This window comes from Hemiscyllium ocellatum, chromosome 17 (assembly GCF_020745735.1).
Source record: "Hemiscyllium ocellatum isolate sHemOce1 chromosome 17, sHemOce1.pat.X.cur, whole genome shotgun sequence".
Lineage (NCBI taxonomy): Eukaryota > Metazoa > Chordata > Chondrichthyes > Orectolobiformes > Hemiscylliidae > Hemiscyllium > Hemiscyllium ocellatum.
The window spans coordinates 22,501,087-22,522,157 of record NC_083417.1 but is presented as its reverse complement, the minus strand read 5'-3'; the positions used below and the strand labels follow the sequence as shown (position 1 = coordinate 22,522,157).

The 21,071-nt window shown below is 40.3% G+C and overlaps 1 protein-coding gene across 1 annotated transcript in view; it reads left to right on the top strand.

The window, feature by feature from the left end:
• cdh13 (cadherin 13, H-cadherin (heart)) overlaps positions 1 to 21,071 on the top strand; it is a 1,093,774-nt gene that overhangs the window by 317,633 nt on the left and 755,070 nt on the right. The gene's annotated exons all lie outside the window — the stretch shown is intronic.

The following is a 21,071-nucleotide window of genomic DNA, read 5'->3' as shown; positions in this document are numbered from 1 at the left end:
TTCCCTGAAGCGTTCCGCAAGTAGGCGGCCCGTCTCCCCAATATAGAGGAGGCCACATCCGGTGCAGCGGATGCAATAGATGATGTGTGTGGAGGTGCAGGTGAATTTGTGGTGGATATGGAAGGATCCCTTGGGGCCTTGGAGAGAAGTAAGGGAGGAGGTGTGGGCGCAAGTTTTGCATTTCCTGCGGTTGCAGGGGAAGGTGCCGGGAGTGGAAGTTGGGTTGGTGGGGGGGGTGTGGACCTGACGAGGGAGTCGCGAAGGGAGTGGTCTTTGCGGAATGCTGATAGGGGAGGGGAGGGAAATATATTCCTGGTGGTGGGGTCTGTTTGGAGGTGGCGGAAATGACGGCGGATGATACGCTGTATACGGAGATTGGTGGGGTGGTAGGTGAGAACCAGTGGGGTTCTATCTTGGTGGCGGTTGGAGGGGCGGGGCTCAAGGGCGGAGGAGCAGGTAGTGGAGGAGATGCGGTGGAGGGCATCGTCGATCACGTCTGGGGGGAATCTGCGGTACTTGAAGAAGGAGGCCATCTGTGCTGTACGGTATTGGAACTGGTCCTCCTGAGAGCAGATGCGGCGGAGACGAAGGAATTGGGAATATTGGATGGCGTTTTTACAGGGGGCAGTCCCACAGCTACCTGGACTACACCTCCTCCCACCCTGCCCCCTGTAAAAACACCATCCCATATTCCCAATTCCTTCGTCTCCGCCGCATCTGCTCCCAGGAGGACCAGTTCCAATACCGTACAGCACAGATGGCCTCCTTCTTCAAGGACCGCAGATTCCCCCCAGACGTGATCGACGATGCCCTCCACCGCATCTCCTCCACTTCCTGCTCCTCCGCCCTTGAGCCCCGCTCCTCCAACCGCCACCAAGACAGAACCCCACTGGTTCTCACCTACCACCCCACCAACCTCCATATACAGCGTATCATCCGCCGTCATTTCCGCCACCTCCAAACGGACCCCACCACCAGGGATATATTTCCCTCCCCTCCCCTATCAGTGTTCCGCAAAGACCACTCCCTTCGCGACTCCCTTGTCAGGTCCACACCCCCCACCAATCCAACCTCCACTCCCGGCACCTTCCCCTGCAACCGCAGGAAATGCAAAACTTGAGCCCACACCTCCTCCCTTACTTCTCTCCAAGGCCCCAAGGGATCTTTTCATATCTGCCACAAATTCACCTACACCTCCACACACATCATCTATTGCATCCGCTGCACCTGATGTGGCCTCCTCTACATTGGGGAGACGGGCCGCCTACTTGCGGAACGCTTCAGGGAACACTTCTGGGACGCCCGGACCAACCAACCCAACCACCCCGTGGCTCAACACTTTAACTCTTCCTCCCACTCCACCGAGGACATGCAGGTCCTTGGACTCCTCTATCGCCAGAACATAACAACACGACGGTTGGAGGAAGAGCGCCTCATCTTCCGCCTGGGAACCCTCCAACCACAAGGGATGAACTCAGATTTCTCCAGTTTCCTCATTTCCCCTCCCCCCACCTTGTCTCAGTCGATTCTCTCGAACTCAGCACCGCCCTCCTAACCTGCAATCTTCTTCCTGACCTCTCCGCCCCCACCCCACCCTGGCCTATCACCCTCACCTTGACCTCCTTCCACCTATCACATCTCCATCGCCCCTCCCCCAAGTCCCTCCTCCCTACCTTTTATCTTAGCCTGCCTGACACCCTCTCTTCATTCCTGATGAATGGCTCTGGCCCGAAACGTCGAATTCCCTGTTCCTTTGATGCTGCCTAATCTGCTGCAATTTACATGCCGATCAAAGTTCTAGACAATCTTCTAAAGTATCTACAGAGTGAATACCTGAGGCAATGGATGTGAGTTTGAAGGTGCATAAAGGGGTTTGCTTCATCATAGTCTTCCTGCTTTTCAACCTCTTTTTATTTTCCCCTGGACTAATGCCTGGTTAAGTTGCAATTCTTGTGCAGTCAAAGGCAGAGAGGAAAACTTGTAATGCAGATACAGAGAAAACAAGAAGTGTATGTTTATACCACCTTCCATTTCTAAATCAGAAGAAATTTTGGAATGTGAGAAGAAGAATTGAAGACAGTTTCAGTTTTTCCATCTTAGAGATGGTTTTGGTTTCATTGCTGGTGTACATCATATACTCCACGGATACACTTGCCTTTGTCATTTAGGTGCTGCCGCCTCTATTTACTCATCACTTGTCCGGCAAGGAGAGTTGTAAGTGTGTCAATGCATGTTGTGCAACATTTTTGGCTGACAAGGCAGTTATAGATGTCCAGCTGGCTACATATGCTAGTTGTGGTGTGATGCTTTCAAAAGTGCCTCGTGTGTGGCAGGGAGGTGATGAAATAAATGTCAGGTAAAAATTAGATCAAGATTTTTAATGGCTGTACAGTGAGGGTGTGCTGTATTGAGCGCACTGTAGTTGGTAGTGCAAATGTTCCTGGACCTTGGCTATTTGTTTGAGGTCAATAGCACCATAGCATCGAGGTTCTTGGCTTGACTCCTAGCATTGAGTACCTAAGCTACCTGGTATCTCTACTTTTTGGAGGACTTCCTGACTGTGCTATAAGCATATGAAATTTCTCCTATTCAAGTAAAGCCTTCAGTGCAGCATAGGAAAAGCTTGCAGCCCACTCCCTGCCATTTTTGTTCCTTCCCTGTTCAAACACCTATTTACAATGACTTTCAAGACTAGCTCAGGCATTATTCCATGACTGGCTAACTGTCTTTCATCTCTCATGACTCTGTGCTCCCTGCTCGAACATACAGCTACTCAAGAGCATGCCTAGTAGTGAATGCACACTGTAAACAATGAAAAGCACAGAATCCAAAACTTCCATGTTGTCTACATCAGTAGCAGCAGATGTGGCAGAACTGTGATGTGTGTGCCTATTTTCACAGAATTTTGCAGCTTATTTGCAAAACTTGTACTGAAATTATACAAATGCAGTAAGTCATCATGACATTGTGCCATTCAGCATCATTTTCAAGGTTATCTTGTGTTGGTGTTGTAGCAAGTGCTCATCATGTTCAATAAATAAGACTTCAAGTATCAGCTTTATGGGTGGGTCTGGTATGTTTTTTGCCTTCAGTCGTTATCTTTTGAATCAGAATTCTATGCTTTTGATCTAACATGATTCAGGAATATGTCTGTTTTTCTAGAAGCAAATAAAGCTCAACCTTTCCAGAAATAACTTTAAAAATCACACAACCCCAGGTTATAGTCCAACAGGTTTAATTGGAAGCACACTAGCTTTTGGAGCGACATTCCTTCATCAGGTGATTGTGGAGGGCTCGATTGTAACACAGAATTTATAGCAAAAATTTGCGGTGTGATGTAACTGAAATTATACATTGAAAAATTGATTGTCTGTTAAGCCTTTCATCTGTTAGAATACAGTGATAGTTTCACTTCTTTCATGTGTAAATCACAAAACTCTCCACAATCACCTGATGAAGGAGCATCGCTCCGAAAGCTAGTGTGCTTCCAATTAAACCTGTTGGACTATAACCTGGTGTTGTGTGATTTTTAACTTTGTACACCCCAGTCCAATACCGGCATCTCCAAATCAGAAATAACTTGTTCCTTTACCTACTCACTTCTCTTTGTTACATGTCCTCACCAAAGAGAATTTATAAGGGCACTTTGCAAAACTTGTCTCTGATTAATGAGTGGGATATATTGTTGAGAGAAGAAACTGCAGAATTCTAGTTGAAGGAACAGGAACTGCAATCAGAGAAAGAGTATCAGTGTAAAGGAGAAAGCTGTGACCAGTAAGTGTCTTAAATAGTATATATTGATTAAATATCATCTGGTATGATGCTAAAAACTTGAGTTTGATCTTTAATGTATGCCCATCTAGTTGATAAGAGATGAGCTAGCAGTGGAGTACAATAATTGGACCATTGGAAAATCCAGCCAACTATGGTTACTCTATTTTTTATACATGACGGATAGTTGAGGCACAGTGGGGGTCTTCATGCCCATGGCATTTTACTCAGCATCAGTCATTATCTTCAACAAAAGAAAGAAGAAAATTAAATAGGAAGAATTGCCAGCAGTTAACTGTGAGAATGCTATAGTTTTTTTTTCAATACTAGTACTTGCACGGTGGCACAGTGGTTAGCACTGTTGCCTCACAGCGCCAGAGACCCGAGTTCAATTCCTGACTCAGGTGACTGACTGTGTGGAGTTTGCACGTTCTCCCCGTGTCTGCGTGGGTTTCCTCTGGGTGCTCCGGTTTCCTCCCACAGTCCAAAGATGTGCGGGTCAGGTGAATTGGCCATGCTAAATTGTCCGTAGTGTTAGGTAAGGGGTGAATGTAGGGGTATGGGTGGGTTTCGCTTCAGCCTGTCGGTGTGGACTTGTTGGGCTGAAGGGCCTGTTTCCACACTGTAAGTAATCTAATCTTTACATAATAGAATGGGAATACACTCTCTAGGGGTGTATACCTTAAATTCAAAATTGCAGCCTTCAGAATGGCAGTGAAAAATAATTTCATTTATCTCCACCCTAAAGGCAATATTTCCATTTGTCCATGTCTGAACAATGTCAGCTTGAGATCCATCATTTCTAATCCTGTAGTCAAGAGAGCTGATCAGATGGCCTATCTACTGGTTTATGTTAGGCTTTTGCACTAAGTAATGATTTTGCATTCTTCCAGGAACTAAGTGCTAATCTCAATACACCAGCTGCATTAAGAATTTGATTACCAGATGTAAAATTTGAACACCATCCAGAGCTAAACTTTTACTGAATAATATAAACAACCAATATTAAAATGTCAATCACTTTCCTCCAAAGTTTTTAATTTCAGGGTGTTACAAGTTTGAGGTTTATAAGATTGTTATATTGTCAAACTGCATTTTCAACTTAGGGGGGAAAGAACAAGCTCCTGTGATTTGAGCTGAATTCTACCTGACAGGAAGCTTGGTTGTTGTGGTTGTTAGGATTAAAATGGGGCCAAATTCACACTCCAAAGGCATTGTGGGTTGACTGACAGCACATGAGCTGCAACTGTTCATGAAGGTGTGTCACCACCCTCTCAAAGGCAACTAGGGATGGGCAATAAATGCTGCCAGCCAGTGACACCTACATTCTATGAATGAAAAAATAACATTTTCGATATTCCTAGACAATAGCTAAAATATCTGTGCTGAGAATGAATGGACCATCTCAAAAGTCCCAGGGATTTGATGAAAATATTTGATTGAAAATAGTTCTACTGTTAAACTGACTATTTAGTTGTAAGATTAGAGTGGTGCTGGAAAAGCACAGCAGGTCAGGCAGCATCCTCACTTTCTCCCATTTCGTTGTGAGACAGACTAGAGGTAAGGGCTGGACGATAGCTAATTAGCATTTTGATCTGAACGCAAGCCCCATCTATGTTGCCATTTAACATTAAATTGTTATGGGAATGGACTTTGAGAGGAGAAAGTGCACAGGGAGCCAACAGAGGATTGGATTATAATGTTCTCCTAAAAAAAATCCCGAAATTTCAGAAGGAAGTCTGCTAGGATCTGAGATAGAGGAATTCACTAGAAGAAGCGAGTCTGTTTCACTTGCAGCAGTGCAGGCAGGAGCTGGTATTTGAATCAAAAAGACTCAGTTTATGCGAATTTAAAATGAGGCTGTAAGATTTAGCTGGCTTGATCAAGAGAAAGAGACTCTGGTAAAGACAATCCTGAGGTTAAAGTAAACCAGGCTGGGGAAAAATAAAACAAATGGGAGCAAACCCTAAGGAATGTAGCATTAACTTGGACTAATTTTGGCACAATTGAATATTTACTTCAGGGACCGTGTAAAGTTTTAACCATGGAATGAGAGATTTTTTGTATTTCAAACATTTAAAGTGCAAAGTTTTGTTCCATATTAACCTATTGAAATAATGTTTAGTTAATCTGTTTTTAATTTGTTTGTTGGAGTTAAAGTTGTACTCCGTAAAATCTGTCATGATCCTTTAAATTGGTCACTGGGAATTTGGATTTTTTGACAATAGTTGTCAGTTTCTGCAGACATTGTCACAATGATCTAACTACAAGAGAGAGACTCTGCTTATTATTGGAAGTGATGTGTTGTTTTGTAATTCAAAATTGTGACCTGAGTGAGTGTTAAGGACTTGGTTATGATATAAAGGGCCAAATGACCTACTCCAACTCCAACACCTACTCCTGCTCCTACTCCTTGTTGTACATTCCCATTAGTCATAAATGACAAAATGTGATCTTTGGTACGCTGTTGTTCACCTATGAAGTGTGATGAATGCATGGTGAGATACAAAATGTAGATATAGTTGGATTATTAGTGATTTATTTTTATGTATAGGCAATAATTTGTGTGAAACTCTTATTTGGTGTAGAAATGAAATATCATGGCTGGAAATATAACAGGATTATCCATGCAGGCAATTGTGTGGGGCACTTGTGGTGCAGTGGTAGTGTCCCTGCAGTAGTAATGTATAATACCATCTCCGAACAGGTTGATTAGCGGTATCCACATGTTGGTCTCCTCGAGGGAGGAATCTTATCTGCGATGAAGCCTATGGGGGATACTCAGCGGCTTTCAGCAGGTTGCCAAATTGTTTCATTCTTGAGCCATTTGAGCCAATCTGTCTCATTAAGCCCACTGGAGGGTAATGATGATTCCGAGATGAAATAGGAGCTACACAGGTTTCCTGTGCCTCTTGCCATTTTGATCAAGAGTTCTGTTTCAAAGGCATAGTGAGTGGTTAGAAGGTCCTGGTATTGGGTAGGGGCTAAGTTCTAAAAGCTATCCCACTGTCCATGCCTCTGACCGTCCAAAGTCCCCCTTACTGTGACCCTATTCTGTCCATCTCACTGGTGTCCTCCTTACCTTGGCAAACTTCACTCTGAGCATTACCAGATGCAGCTGCCATTCCAATTGGAGAGCTGCTGACTAGTTGCCAGTGCTGAGTAGATGGGATTTCTGCTGCTGGGGTCCTGTATCTCAGACAATGCCTGATGTTACCAGCTAAATGCCTGACACTTATTCCATTAGGTCCTGTCCCTCAGAATCAACATGTGTTTCCTACCTTTTACCAAGTAACGAGCTGAACGTGTGTTAATTATTTTAAATCAAACTCTTTGTAGTGATTGTAAGATTAACCTGCATAGCCGCAAAAGGAAGATTAGATGTTAACTTGCAAACTTTTCAGACATAAATATGTACATTTATTTAGACCACTACAAACTCCTCTATGTGAACTAACTGAATAGACCATATTTCACTAAAGCACTAATTCTTGTTATCTTTGCAATTCTCTTAACATCTACATCTGACAAATAAGTTTAAACTTTATATGGAGCGAAACACAGAGTATAAATTTTTTTTTATCTTAACTCAAAGAGGAAACTTTTATATATAAAAGTTTATGTTTGAGTTGTTTTCTATGCTGGCTAATTGATATCAAGTGGATTGAAAATTCAGAACATAAATCGATGCAAGTGATTTGCCAGTTACCCCCCCCTCCCCCCACCCCGCCCCCCACTCCCCCACCGGCCATCAATCAACATTAGGGACTGAAGCTCTTAGCCATACTTTTTTATTTTTGTCTCAAAGAATAACTTCTTGAAATCTCTCCTCACCCGTCTCTCTCAAAATTCAATAATAAGCCAGTTTGTCTAAAACATCACTACCTACATTTTGACCTGCCCTAACTTGTATGAATTCCTTGCTGATCTTTATTGGCTTCTTATCTCTCAAAGTGTTAAATGCAAACTATTTGCCTATTATGTGAATCTTTTAAAGGCTTCATTTCCCCCTAACTCTGCAGCATGTGCCAACCCAGAGCATTCGTTCCTCCCTGTGTTCATCAATTAGTGTTAGAACTGTCACTGTTTTGGCTCAACTCACTGAACTCTCGCTGAATAATATTGCTTTGCACTCTCTTAATTTGAAATCAAACACTACAGCATGAATAGGAAGAGTTTGGAGGGATGTGAGCTGGCTGCTGGCAGGTGGGACTAGATTGGGTTGGGACATCTGGTCGGCATGGAAGAGTTGGACCGAAGGGTCTGTTTACATGCTCTAGACTCTATGACTATTTATTTGGTGATGTAGTTCTCATTTTTCGATTTCTCATACAAATATACGACTGATTTCCCCTACATGCTATTTATACCAAATGAAGATGGAATGTTTCTTCAGGGAAGAACAGTTCAGAGATTAATGAGTTGACATCAATTGCTGTTGCAGCTGATGAATCAAAAAGATTCAAGGCTATCCAAGTACCTGTGTTTAATAAAGTTCAATATTCAGTGGGAATGACACACACAGTGTTCATTTGCCAGTGTTGGACTGGGCTGTACAAATTTAAAGATGACACAACACCAGGTTATAGTCCAACTTCCATATAAACCTGTTGGACTATAACTTGGTGTTGTGTGATTTTTAATACAGCGTATTGATGATCTCACTCCGATGGAAGGCAACCTAGCTTGAGTCCACTCTTATTATGATTTTTCCTGGACCATGAAGCTTGATGGAAAATAGGTGAAGAAATTGAGGCATCAGTCACAGGTTTGAATCTGAAAGAATGGATGCAGCCAACCGGCATCCAATTTAAAATTAGTTTTCTTTCCAGTAAACATGATATCTTTGTATCAGAAATCACTATGTTACCCAAATATGTACCCCAAGAGGAAAGTACCCAATACCTTGGTAGCATCTGTTTTTTCTGTTTTTGGACTGTCGCAGATTGAAGTGATCCATCTTTTACATTTGCAATCTGTTTCCATGGGTTAAAAGTCTGTTTGGTTATGAAGTTCAGTCTGTGTGGTAATCTACTGTTTGTGAATGAAAGGTGTTCTAAGAACTCCAACAAAGTTTCAGTCAGCTCCCCCATTTCATCGCAGTCTCTTATGAGTCAATGTTACAAATTACCATAATGGCATCGAGGATATACCAATCATTTTAATAAACGAATCAATGGATTTCCCTGCTCCTGGTTGTGTCAACTAAACTTAACCTGATCTTTAATAGGATTACACTGTAAACTAACTAGATATAGAAGGCCTTAATTTCATCCCCCTACAAACTGGTTACTCCTTCTGTGTCTTATTGGATAAGCATGGCATCAGCACTGCTGCCAATTGCAGACAACAATATACTGACCTGGTCCTTGTCTTTTTTTAAAATTAAGGCCTGAGTCAGTGCAGAATCTCTAAGGCTGTAAGTGTTAGTTGATCCAATACATTGTGTGGTCAGAGCCTTCGAACGGCTCTTGTAAAGGCAAAGCCCAGTGAGATATTTTTCTCTTTTCCCCTTTGCCAGCATTGCATGGGGTTTCCTCTCTTCTCTGGTTCCATGACTAAGCCAGTCACAAAGTCATTCACCTCCTGCACTTGATTTTCTCTGGGCTTCTCTTCAGGCTTTTCACCCTCTCTCTGTGACCAGATTATTGGGCTGGCCTTCTGGGGAGAAGGTAGCCAAGAGTACAATAGATGGATGGAGGTGGGGATGAAGGTGATAAGTCAGAGAGGAGGGTGGATTGGACAGGTGGGAAGAAAGCTTGGCAGGTCGGACCTGCACGTCTTTGGCAGAGTGGGAGGGGAAGTTGAAGTGTTGGGCCACGAAGTGGTGGGGTTGATTGGTGCAGGTGTCCCTGAGATATTCCCTAAAGCGGAGGTCCTGGACCTTCTCCACTGTCACTCTTTCACCACCCAATGCCCAGAGGAAGAACGCCTCATCTTCCACCTCGAAACACTTCTATCCTAGGGCATCAATGTGGACTTCACCAGTTTCCTCATTTTCCCTCCCCCCCCACCTTACCCCAGTTCCAACCTTCCAGCTCAGCACCATCCTCATGACCTGTACTACCTGCTAATCTATCCACTCCACCCTCCCCTCTGACCTATCACCTTCATCCCCACCTCTATCCACTTATTGTACTCTTGGCTACCTTCTTCCAACCCTGTCCTTCTCCCATTTATCTCTCCACCCCGGAGGCTCCCTGCCTTCATTCTTGATGAAGGGCTTTTGCCCGAAACGTCGAATTTCCTGCTCCTTGGATGGTGCCTGATCTGCTGTGCTTTTCCAGTACCACTCCAATCTAGACTCTGATCTCCAGCATTTGCAGTCCTCACTTTTGCCTAGCTCTGAAACCTAACCAACTCAGGTCCCAGTCCCAATTCCATGTGATCTAACATCATTATGACATAGCTTTGTAGTTCAGTATGTATTCTTAATTAACTCTTTATTCCACAAGTTGTTGCTGCAAAGGAAGAAAGGTAGTTATTTATCTGAATTTTTCATTGTCTGTTATATCATTATGGTCCCTGAAAGTTTAAAAACTATCCTTTATTAAAGCTAAAGTCACCATACTCCCAGAGGACGAAATTGCTGTTCTCTCATTAGAGAGAAATGACTGATGGTTATTTAACCACCTTACAATAGGCAGCTGAAGGTTTGCAAGTTCAGAAAATCACTATTACAGAACAGCTGAAATTTTGAAATGAAATATTTTTAGGAAATTGTATTACAATATATTAAAGATTCAAAATGCTGGATTTGCTATTTTCTGTCTCATACGTCATTTAAACGTTTCCATAATTTCTTTCCATCTCCCTTGCTTTACAGCCATACATGTTCCTAAATGATAATGCTGAGAAGTCTAATAATTATGTTCCAGTAATTGTTGCAAACATAAAAGACTCCCATATTCTGTTCTGTCAAAACTTAGAAAAATTGTTAACTTGGAACAAAGCTCTACAATTTTACTGCATTTAACATTTCACCTCTGTATTCAACACAGCATCAGAAAGATAGGATTGACCTCGGTTGATTGAAAAAGCATCTCAGTTCTTACCAGTTGGTTCTTGTAATTGCATATTACAAACAAAGGCTTTGATAGATATTTTTCATATTCTTGTTCCCTTCATGACCTATTGCTTCCATTTAGTTTATACTGTGCAATTGTTGTGATCACTAGTTCTCAGAAAGATATTCATGAAATGTTTATGAGCAATATTGTTTGACAAGCCAATTTTGTGCCCACCACTCATCTCCTTAATGAGCAGTGGTCCATTTATTTAACTGTTTGAAGTTGGTTATGTGAATGAGGCCTTCAGCAGCAGACAACGACTATGGCTGACAGCTTGAAAATTGCCATACTGTATGTAAACTCCAAGAATTGCAATTTTAAAAATGATCACTGCTTCTGGGCAGGAAGAGAACTTTTCCAATACAGTATAATGCTTCTTTTGTTTGTTTTTTTCCCCTTCTTCACATTGAACAGTGGCATGCAGAGCAGCCTGTTGTGGCACTTCAGCAAAGTTGCTGGAATAAATCAATTGCAGAGTATTCTTTTGAAATAAAAACCTTTTTGCTGCCGCAGTATCCCTAGTGATTCATCCAAGTGCAGAAAATCACAGTGTGGCTTAAGTAACGGTAGAAGTTGGCAGTATAGAGAGTAAGAAAGTAAGTATATAAAAACAGTGATACACTTGATCACAGAAGTAAAATAAAGTCAGGTCTTGAGTATGGATAGAATATGTGACTTTCAACCTAGATCCTGGAAGATTAAGTTAAGAGTTTATTCAAACTCACATTTCTATGTTCTGAAGAGCAGTACACTCCTGGGGTAAGATATACTGGAAGGAATGAAATTGCAAATACATTTATAAAGACAAAGTGTAAGATATTGCTACATCTTGCACAATCTTGTCAGAGTTGAAGTGAGCATTTGATAATGTATTGCATTTTTACTCTGAGGTATCTTTGCATGCTTTAAAAATGAAATCAGAAATCCTTTTTTTACCATTTCTCAATGTGATGTAAATTCAATCCTGCATTGGCTTTGGTTTTATTGCATTAGCCAGTAGTAGGATTTGAATATCTTGGTTTCTTAACTCATTGGAATGCCAAATTTCTAAGAGATCGTTGGACATGAAGCAAGAGCTGATGATTCCTTAAGTACCTTGATTACCCAAAGTTCTGACTGATTGTGCATCTACTTGTGTACAAAAAAACCTACTTGTTGGTCTCACCTCTGTTGGTGCATGTTCAATATAATTGATAATTGATTTACAAATATCATCATTGTGTCTCCATTGGGCTACAAAGATCTTCATCTCATCTTAAACCAGTTCTACTTGGAACTTGAATTGAGTTTAGTGGATTTGAACATGAGTGCAAATCCTAAGTTTGGAAATAAAAAGCAATCATTTATCCTTCTGATTTGCTTTGTTTAGGACACAATAGTGTTCTTTGTCTCCTCTGCCATCCTGCATAGAAACTGGTTTCTAACATTTTAAATGTCTGTGATGCTAAGTGCTTCTCCCCTTAGCCCCTCGGAAATCAAAGCTGTTTTAAAATTCCTGGGGGCAGTAGGTGGATGAGGATGTATTTGCAAAGTACAGTGTCCAATATGTTTCAAACACCAGGATTGTGTGCAAATTCTGTTCATTGTTCAAAGGTCATGCCCATTCTTGTGACAAGCGTGTAATTTAGAATGTCTGGATAACTGCAGCATTAATTGTCACTTGGATAATTTTGTTGACATATAAAGTGAGTCTTCTCTCTCTCTCTTCAATTGTACAAAACGTTATAAACATCCTCTTGAACTAAATCAAATGATTGCTTTCAGCCGTGAAGAAAACATTTTGGACAAATAAACAACATTACACCTGATGAAAGCACATGTGTAAATCTCTAATAAACATTTCTGTGCCTGTCAATAGTATAGAAATTCCTCTGACATAAAGCTGTGTAAAAATGACAAATAATACAGTCTGATGTATGTACTTTAGCCGCCATTATAGTAGCATAAATTTCTAGTGGTGTAAAAGTAAAAGTCAGCTTGATGCTGCCTCGTACGTTTTGTACAATGAGAATGAAGGTTTCAGCTTCACTACGTACTGGTCATGCGTGAATCGGTTTTCTCTTGCATTATCCTTTGTGTCTTTCTGCTACAGATTTTTGCGAGTTACTTTATGATTTTTAAACAACACTCCATTCCACTTTGTAAATCAATGTTCCGTAGACTGCTTACAGAAATGCTTAACTCAGTAGTTAACAATCTCAGACTGGTCAATAAACTGGCCAACCTAACATTTTATATCATTGTTTCGGCAAACATTGTTTCGCCCAACATCCCTAATTATCTTTGAGAAGCTGGTGGTGACCTTGAACTACTGCATTCCTTGCGGTGTTGGCACACTCACAGTGCTGTTCTTGGATTTTGACCTTGGTAGTTGTTATATGGGCATGCCAGTTTACAACATTGTATCGGTTGCTTCTCATGATGAACATTGCTGGCACTGTCCTCTTGACATGTGGAGAAATAAAGGTACTACTTGGTACTTGGGTGGTAGAGGAGAAGCACTTTCTGATCTAACTCTAAGTTCAACGAGTTAACATGATGTATTTTATTGCATATTCGCACCATTTTAAGATTACATTGATATCATTGACATTGTTTCAGAGACTTTGAGGAGTACTCGATGCCAGGTCTTGCTCCTTTGAGATACTAGGCTTTTCTGCCCCCTGGTCCATATAACAGGAACTGAAAGGTGGTCTTCATAACACTTACAGTATTAAGATTAAAGTCAAGATTAGAGTGGTGCTGGAAAGGCACAGCAGGTAGGCAGCATCCGATGAGCAGGAAAGTCGATGTTTCAGGCAAAAGCCATTCATCAGGATAAAGCCCTTCTGGCCAAAACGTTGATTTTCCTGATCCTCGGATGCTGCCTGACCTGCTGAGCTTTTACAGCACCACTTTAATCTTGACTCTAATCACCAGCAAATGCAGTACCCACTTCTGCCTATTTACAGTATTAACCCTATTTAACCCATATGTAAAAAGAGCATCCTAACTGAAACTACAATTCTACTACACAACTAAAGTCCTTAAAAATATGAATGGATGGAGCTCCTCTATGGAAGTTGATTGTTAGATGTTGAAATAGTGCAGGCAGCTTTGTCTAAACATTTCAATTAAATCACAAGTAACCTCAAAAGTTGTGCATGACTTCCAAGGCATTTATTTTCTGGACACTTTTATAGTCCATGTGGTGTTAATCCCCCACAGCATGATGCTGGTTTTATAAATCATTCATTACTTGACATTGCATCAGTTGCATGGCCATTTCCCATCTCTGATTCCTCTCTAGCATTCAATGGTAAGTCAACTTTGTGAGATGCTTCAGTGCGTGAGCTGAAGGTACTCACACAATGTTGTTAGGGATAGAGATCCAGGATGCTAAACCAGCAGTAGGAAGGACCAGTGCTTCATTTCCAAGTCAAGCTGTTCGGTGATGTAGACATGAACTTGCAGGTAGTGGTGATCTCAATTCCGCTGGTTCAATTCTTCTCGGTAGCAGAGGTCATAAATTTAGGGGAAGCAAAAGAAGTGTTGTTGTATTACAGAAAAGTATTTTCAAATAGTCCTTTTCAGTTTCAACTTGCATCCATATTCTAGGTTTATACTGCAACTTCAACACATTTGCAAATTGTTGTGTTGTACACATGACTTTACGTGGCATGTCAACTTTAGAGTAATCATCATGCAAATATGTAATTATTCTGCAAATACAGATAGTTATTAGCAAATGAGTCAATATTGACTTCCTTTTAGTTTGGCTCATGCAGAATGTTTGAAAAATGAGCTAAATTCAAAGACATGCAGGTCAGGTGAATTGGCCATGCTATATTGTCCAAGGTGTTGGGTGCATTGGTCAGAGGGAGGTGTGTCTGTGTGGGTTGCTCTTCAGAGAGTCAGTGTGGACTTGTTAGGCTGAAGGGCCTGTTTCCACACTATACGGAATCTAATCTAAATGGTTAGGAGTTCAAGCCTCACTCCAGAATTTGTGAACCGCTTAAACTGAGAGTGACTATTACAATGAGGTGCCGTTGTTAGGAACCAGGTTGTTATATCAGTTTTTGAATGTGTGTAAAGCTAACATGGTAATATTTGAAATAGCTCAGAAAAGATTTTCTAGATTGATGCCTGGAATGACCTGATTATCTTATAAGAAAAGGTCAAACAGACTAAGCTTACTTATATTGGACCCTAGATGAATGAGAGGTAACTTGTTTCAAGTCTGGAAGGTCTTGACAAGGTGGAAATGGGACAGATGTTTCCTCTTCTGGGTGAGTCCAAAACTAGGGGCTACTCTTTAAACATGAGAGTTGCCCTTTTAGGATGATGATACAGAGTTTTTTTTGTTAAGCATCTTTGTTTTTCTCTGACAGAGGAGGTGGAGGCAGGCAGATGGTTGTTAGATACCAGTTGCAGATTTCGTTGGTATCCTTGACATTGTTCCAGACAGTTTGAGGAGTACTCAATGTCAGATCATATTCCTTCAAGATACCTAGCCTTTCTGCCCATTGGTCCAGATGAGAGCAGCTGAGTGTGTGGTCCTTATAACACTTACAATATTAATCCTTTTCACACCATATACAAAAATAGCATCCTAACTGAAGCTACAATTCTATTAAACAACTAACATACTTAAAAATATGAGTGGATGGAATCAGGGGTAGATGGAATTTGGAATTTGAAGCACAGATAGATCAACCATGAAATCGTATAAATCACAGTATCCCAACAGTGTGGAAACAGGCCATTCAGCCCACACCAACCCTCCAAAGAGCATCCTACCCAGACCCATCCTGTACCCTGTCCCTGTAACCCTGCATTTCTCATGGCTAACCCACCTAGCCTGCATATCCATAGCCATTATGGATAATTTAGCAAGCAAATTAGCACATCTTAGGAAGGAAACCCTTGCAGACACAGGGATGGCGTGCAACCTTCACACAGCCAGTCGCCCAAATGTGGAATTGAACCTGGGTTCATAACACTATGAGGCAGCAGCACTAACCATTGTGCCGTCCTAATTGAATCACAGCGCCAGGGACCGGGGTTCGATTCCTGCCTTGGGCGAGGTCTGTGCAGAGTTTGCACGTTCTCCCCATTCTGCTTGGGTTTCCTCCAGGTGCTCGGGTTTCCTCCCAAAGTTCACAGATGTGCAGGTCAGGTGAATTGGCCATGCTAAATTGCCCATAGTGTTAGGTGCATTCGTCAGGGATAAATATAGGGTAGGGCAATGGGTCTAGGTGGGTCATTCTTCAGAGGGTTGGTGTGGATTTGTTGGGCCGAAGGTCCTGTTTCTGTACAGTAGGGAATCTAATCTAACCTACTAGTAGAACGGGCTCTAGGGGTTGAATGTAAAACATGGGAACACAGAAAAGAGCAGCAGGTGGAGGCCATTTGGCCTCTCAAGCCTGCTACACCATTAATAATGATGGCTAATCATCCAACTTGATATCCTGTTTTTGCTTATATTCCTCATCCTTTGATCCCTTTAGCCCAATGAAATATCCACCTCCTTCTTCAAATCATACAATGTTTTGACGCCAATAGTTTTCTGTGGGAATGAATTCCACAGGCTTATCATTATGTGTGATTAAATTTCTCCTCATTGCAGTCCTAAATAATTTAACCCATATCTTTGGATTGTGACCCTTGATCCTGCACTCCCTCACTGTTGGGAATATCCTAATTTGAATGTTATTATGTAATAGATATTCATACATTATAAATTCTGCGCCTCATTCCATTCGGAAGCTGGTATAAAGGAAACCTATCCCTCATAATTTGTTTGGTTTTATTCTTTTAGTCTGTCTCTGACTTTTGTCTCTCCTTTAACCAAATTATTGGCTTTATAATGTTTTGGAGGCATACTACTGACTACATACACCGTTCCTCTGAATGCTTGAAGGAAATAATCACTTAGATATTTCACTATTTGAGCCCATTCTTGTCTTTCCATTTCTGTTCTTGCCTTTTACGATTTTCACTTCTTCCCTCTGTTAAAATATTATATGTTTTCTAACATTATTGTTCAATCTGTGGTGCTCTGCTTTTTCTCTGTGAATTTATGCATTTGCTGTATTTTCTTATATTCATCCATATGATCCTCATGGACCTTCCCGTGGAATTCCTCCTTTTCTATCACTCAGTTTGCTTCCTGATCCATTTTGGGTCTCATGTACAATGAGCTTGTTCATTTAGGTATCAGGAATTTTGCACGCTCAGCTTTCTATTTTCCAAGGCATGCCACACTCCAAGCATTAACAAACAACCCCTGCTACTTTATTTACATACTATTGAATTAGGAGCAATAAAATCATGATTGATTTGTTTACTCCACATTCCTGTCTGATCCTGAGGAGTAATATAGATGAAGAATAGTTGTTAATGGTATTCATGATAGATGTAACTTGGTCAGGTGTACTGAGAGCAGACCCATGCAAACAAATATGGGGTTAGGGTTTTGGGGGAGAAGGAGATGGTAATCAAATGGAGCACAGTGTCCATAATTTGAAGTTGTTGATCTAAATGTTGAGTCCTGAGGGCTGTGAAGTGCTTAAGTGGAAAATAAGGGGCTGTTTCTTCAGTCTTGTTGGGTTATGCAATAATACTAAGGCACACTGAAGACAGAAATGTTAGGTTGAGAATGAGATGGTATAGTGAAGTGGCAAGCAACTGGAGGGTTGGGTTTTTGTTATTGACTGGTCAGCCAGTCTACATTTGGTTTTGCCAATGTAGGGAACACCACACTGAACAACAATCATAGTAGGCTTGATTGAAAGAAGTGTAATTGAGAGAAAGAATGAGATTCAAAATAGAATGAAATGAGTTAATTTGGACAGGAGCAGGCTGAAGCAATACATGTGGCAAGTTGGTCCTGATTGTGGATTTTGGGAACGTTGTAGAAGCAGTTCATTTCAGGTATTAATTTAATTTAATAAACCATGTCCACCAGTTTCCAATGCATTTCCATCCTTCATTGAATAACAAGTCTAATACTTCAGACAGTACACTATACTAGATGTGGTCTCACAAATGTTAAAGTAATGTAAGCATGACCTTCGTAATTTTATATTCAATTCTCCTCTCAATTAATGATAACATTCTGTTAGCTTTCTTCATTATTTTCTATACCTGCATGCTAATGTTTTGCGATTCATGCACAAGGAGACCCAGATCCCTCTGCCTCTCAGAGCGCTGTAATCTCTTGTCATTAGATATAAGCTTCTTCTTTACTCTTCCTGCCAAAATGGACTATTTGACATTTTCCCACATTATACTCCATTTTCCAGATTTTTTCCCAATGACTTAATCAACCTTTTGTATCCATCGTTTGTCCTTTTCACAACTTACTTTTCTACCTATCTTTGTGTCAACAGTAAATGTAGTAAACATACCTTTGGTCCCTTTATCCAAGTCAGTTATTTATAAATTGTAAAATTTTAAGGGGCTGACGCTGATTGATGTGACACTCTGATCATGATATCATGCCAACTAGAAAATTACTGGCTTCTGCTTTTTCCTGTTTCCTGCTATATAGCTAATCTTCTACTAATGCCAACACGTTGACCTTTTAGACCATGAGAGCTTTTGTTTTCTTATCAAATGTCTTCTGGTAAGCCAAGTACAACACATCCACTGGTTGTTCTCTATCAACAGCATATGTTGCTTCTTCAGAGAATTCCAATAGATTTGTTACATTATTTCCCTACCACAAAACCATGCTGAATCTGCGCAATTACCTTTAACTTGTCAAAATGTCCGACTATAATGTCTAATTGACTTCTCATATCTTCCACATGACAGAAGTTAAACTAACTGGTCCATAGTTTCCTGTTTTCTGTCTTCCCTGCCCTAGATTTGAATAAAGGAGTTACTTTATTTTTCAATTGATTAGAACATTCTCCAAATCTCCAGAATTTTGGAAAGTTCAAAGCAATGCATCACCTCGCTCACGTGCCACTTCTTATAAGACTCTCGGTTGAAGTCCATCAAGAATCAAAGCCTTGTCAACCTGCAGGTCTATTTACTTGTTCAGTACCACTTACTTGATTGTAATTTTCTTGAGATTCTTCTTCCCTTGCCTGTTCTGGTTAACAATTATTTACTTATTCTATCCAGCGAAGATTGATAGGAAATACGTATGTAGTGTATCTGCCATTTCCTTTTTTTCCACTGTTATTTCCCCAGTCTCACCTTCTCAAGGACTAGCTTTCTCTGTCCAACTGTTTTCTTTTTAAATAGCTATCGAAACTTTTCATATTTTATTTATATGTTAATTTTCGCCTCTTTATTAATCTTTTAGTTCGTCTTTGCTGCTTTTAATATTGTCCTATCTTCTCACCTGCCACCTATTTTTAAGTTTGATAATATCTTTATCCTTCTGTAGTTAATTGTGATGGTGAGTCTTCCCCTTGCTATTTTTCTTTTTCATTGGAATATATCCCATGTATTTAAGTTTTCCCCTAAAGTATCTGCCATTGTATTTTCTTTAGTTACTTCTTTATGGTGTCTTTAAAAGTTAAATACTTAGTTTGTGGTCTAAGCTATTGCTGATGAACAGGTTATGGCAACTTTTGTTATCCATATTAACCATTTTCGACTTCAATTTTTTGCATATACTTTGCCGACATTATTAATGCCAAGTCAAATTGATCACTGGTCATGTTAGCTCCTTGATGCTTAGGTTCATGAAAATTGTGCTCAGATTTTCAAACATATTTGTTCATTTCTATTTATTTGGCTGAAACTTACAATAACTTTATACATTCACATAAATCTTTCAATATTTCTTCATTTGCTGAATTTTAACCTCATTCAGATGTTCTGATGAGATTTCTGATAGAAAAACTACCAAAGATTTAAATCTTTTTACCTTAGCAATCATGCAATTACCATTTTTTAAAATAACAAACTTAAAAAACTATTAAAAAGTTATTACTTACACTTGTGTTTCACTAACAGCTTATCAGCAGATAATATTAAAAATAATCTTTTCATTTTTCTTCAAACATAAATGATGTGATACAAGTTTTTAACTACTTTAGAGACCTTGCAGAGACCCATGTCTGGAGGTTAATGAAATGTATGTCTTGAGATCAGAGAACTGCAAAGAGCTAGAGGCTAAGAAATGAGCCATTCTTCACTGAGTTGGAATGAATATATTGAGCTGTCATCAAATTGTATTCTAGCTTGCTTGCAGTGGCACAAGAAGAGAAAGGTATCATTTAAAAAGTGAACCATGTAGTTTCTGGAATGGATTTATGAGAATTATAATTTCTACTGCAAAACACACATTGGAAACACATTCAGATGGTATCAATGTCTTTGTCTCAACTTTGCCATCACTGCTCATGTTTGTTGTAATTTAGAGATGCCGGTGTTGGACTGGGATGTACGAAGTTAAAAATCACACAACACCAGTTAATAGTCCAACAGGTTTAATTGGAAGCACTAGCTGCTCCTTCATCAGGAGGTTGTCTGATGAAGGAGCAGTGATCTGAAAGCTAGTGCTTCCAATTAAACCTGTTGGACTATAACCTGGTGTTGTGTGATTTCTAACCATGTTTGTTCTATACGTCCATGGTATTAACTGGGAATTGCTGAAGTACACATGGAACAGTTGTAAATAAGGCTGCCTTATAGTCCAGTACATGCTTTCTTGGCTTATTAGCAACTGGTGTGCAAATCTGATTTTCATGTTAACTGTACAGACAATTGTTTTACTCATTATATTGGAAACATTTTATAAATGGCATTCTACCACATCCTAAATAAAGTTACCTTCAAAGTAATTAACACTTGGTTAATTGTAATAATTTCACAGCAGATAAGGTTCTTTCAAAAATAATATGTTTCAGCTGTTTGTTGTACATGGGATATGATAGTACTGGCTGAGTTGGCATTCATTGCTCATCTCTAACTGCCTTGCAAAAGGTGTTGGTGAGCTGTCCTACATCTTGAATAGCGACATACTTTAGGGTGTCAGGCAACTCAAACTGCTGTTGCGAAGGGATTTGGAGAAATGTATTCCAGTGACAGTGCAGGAACAGCAGTATAGTTATCTGGCTTGGAGGAGAGCTTGCCGACGATAGCTCCCTGGCACCTACTCATCTTGGTCTTCTTATTAAGGGAATGAAAATGGACTATTTTTGTGACTTAATTTTCTTTTAAAAGTTGCATCTTAATTAAAAAAAGAAATTGTTAATGTTCTAAAATATTCCATTTAATGCATGG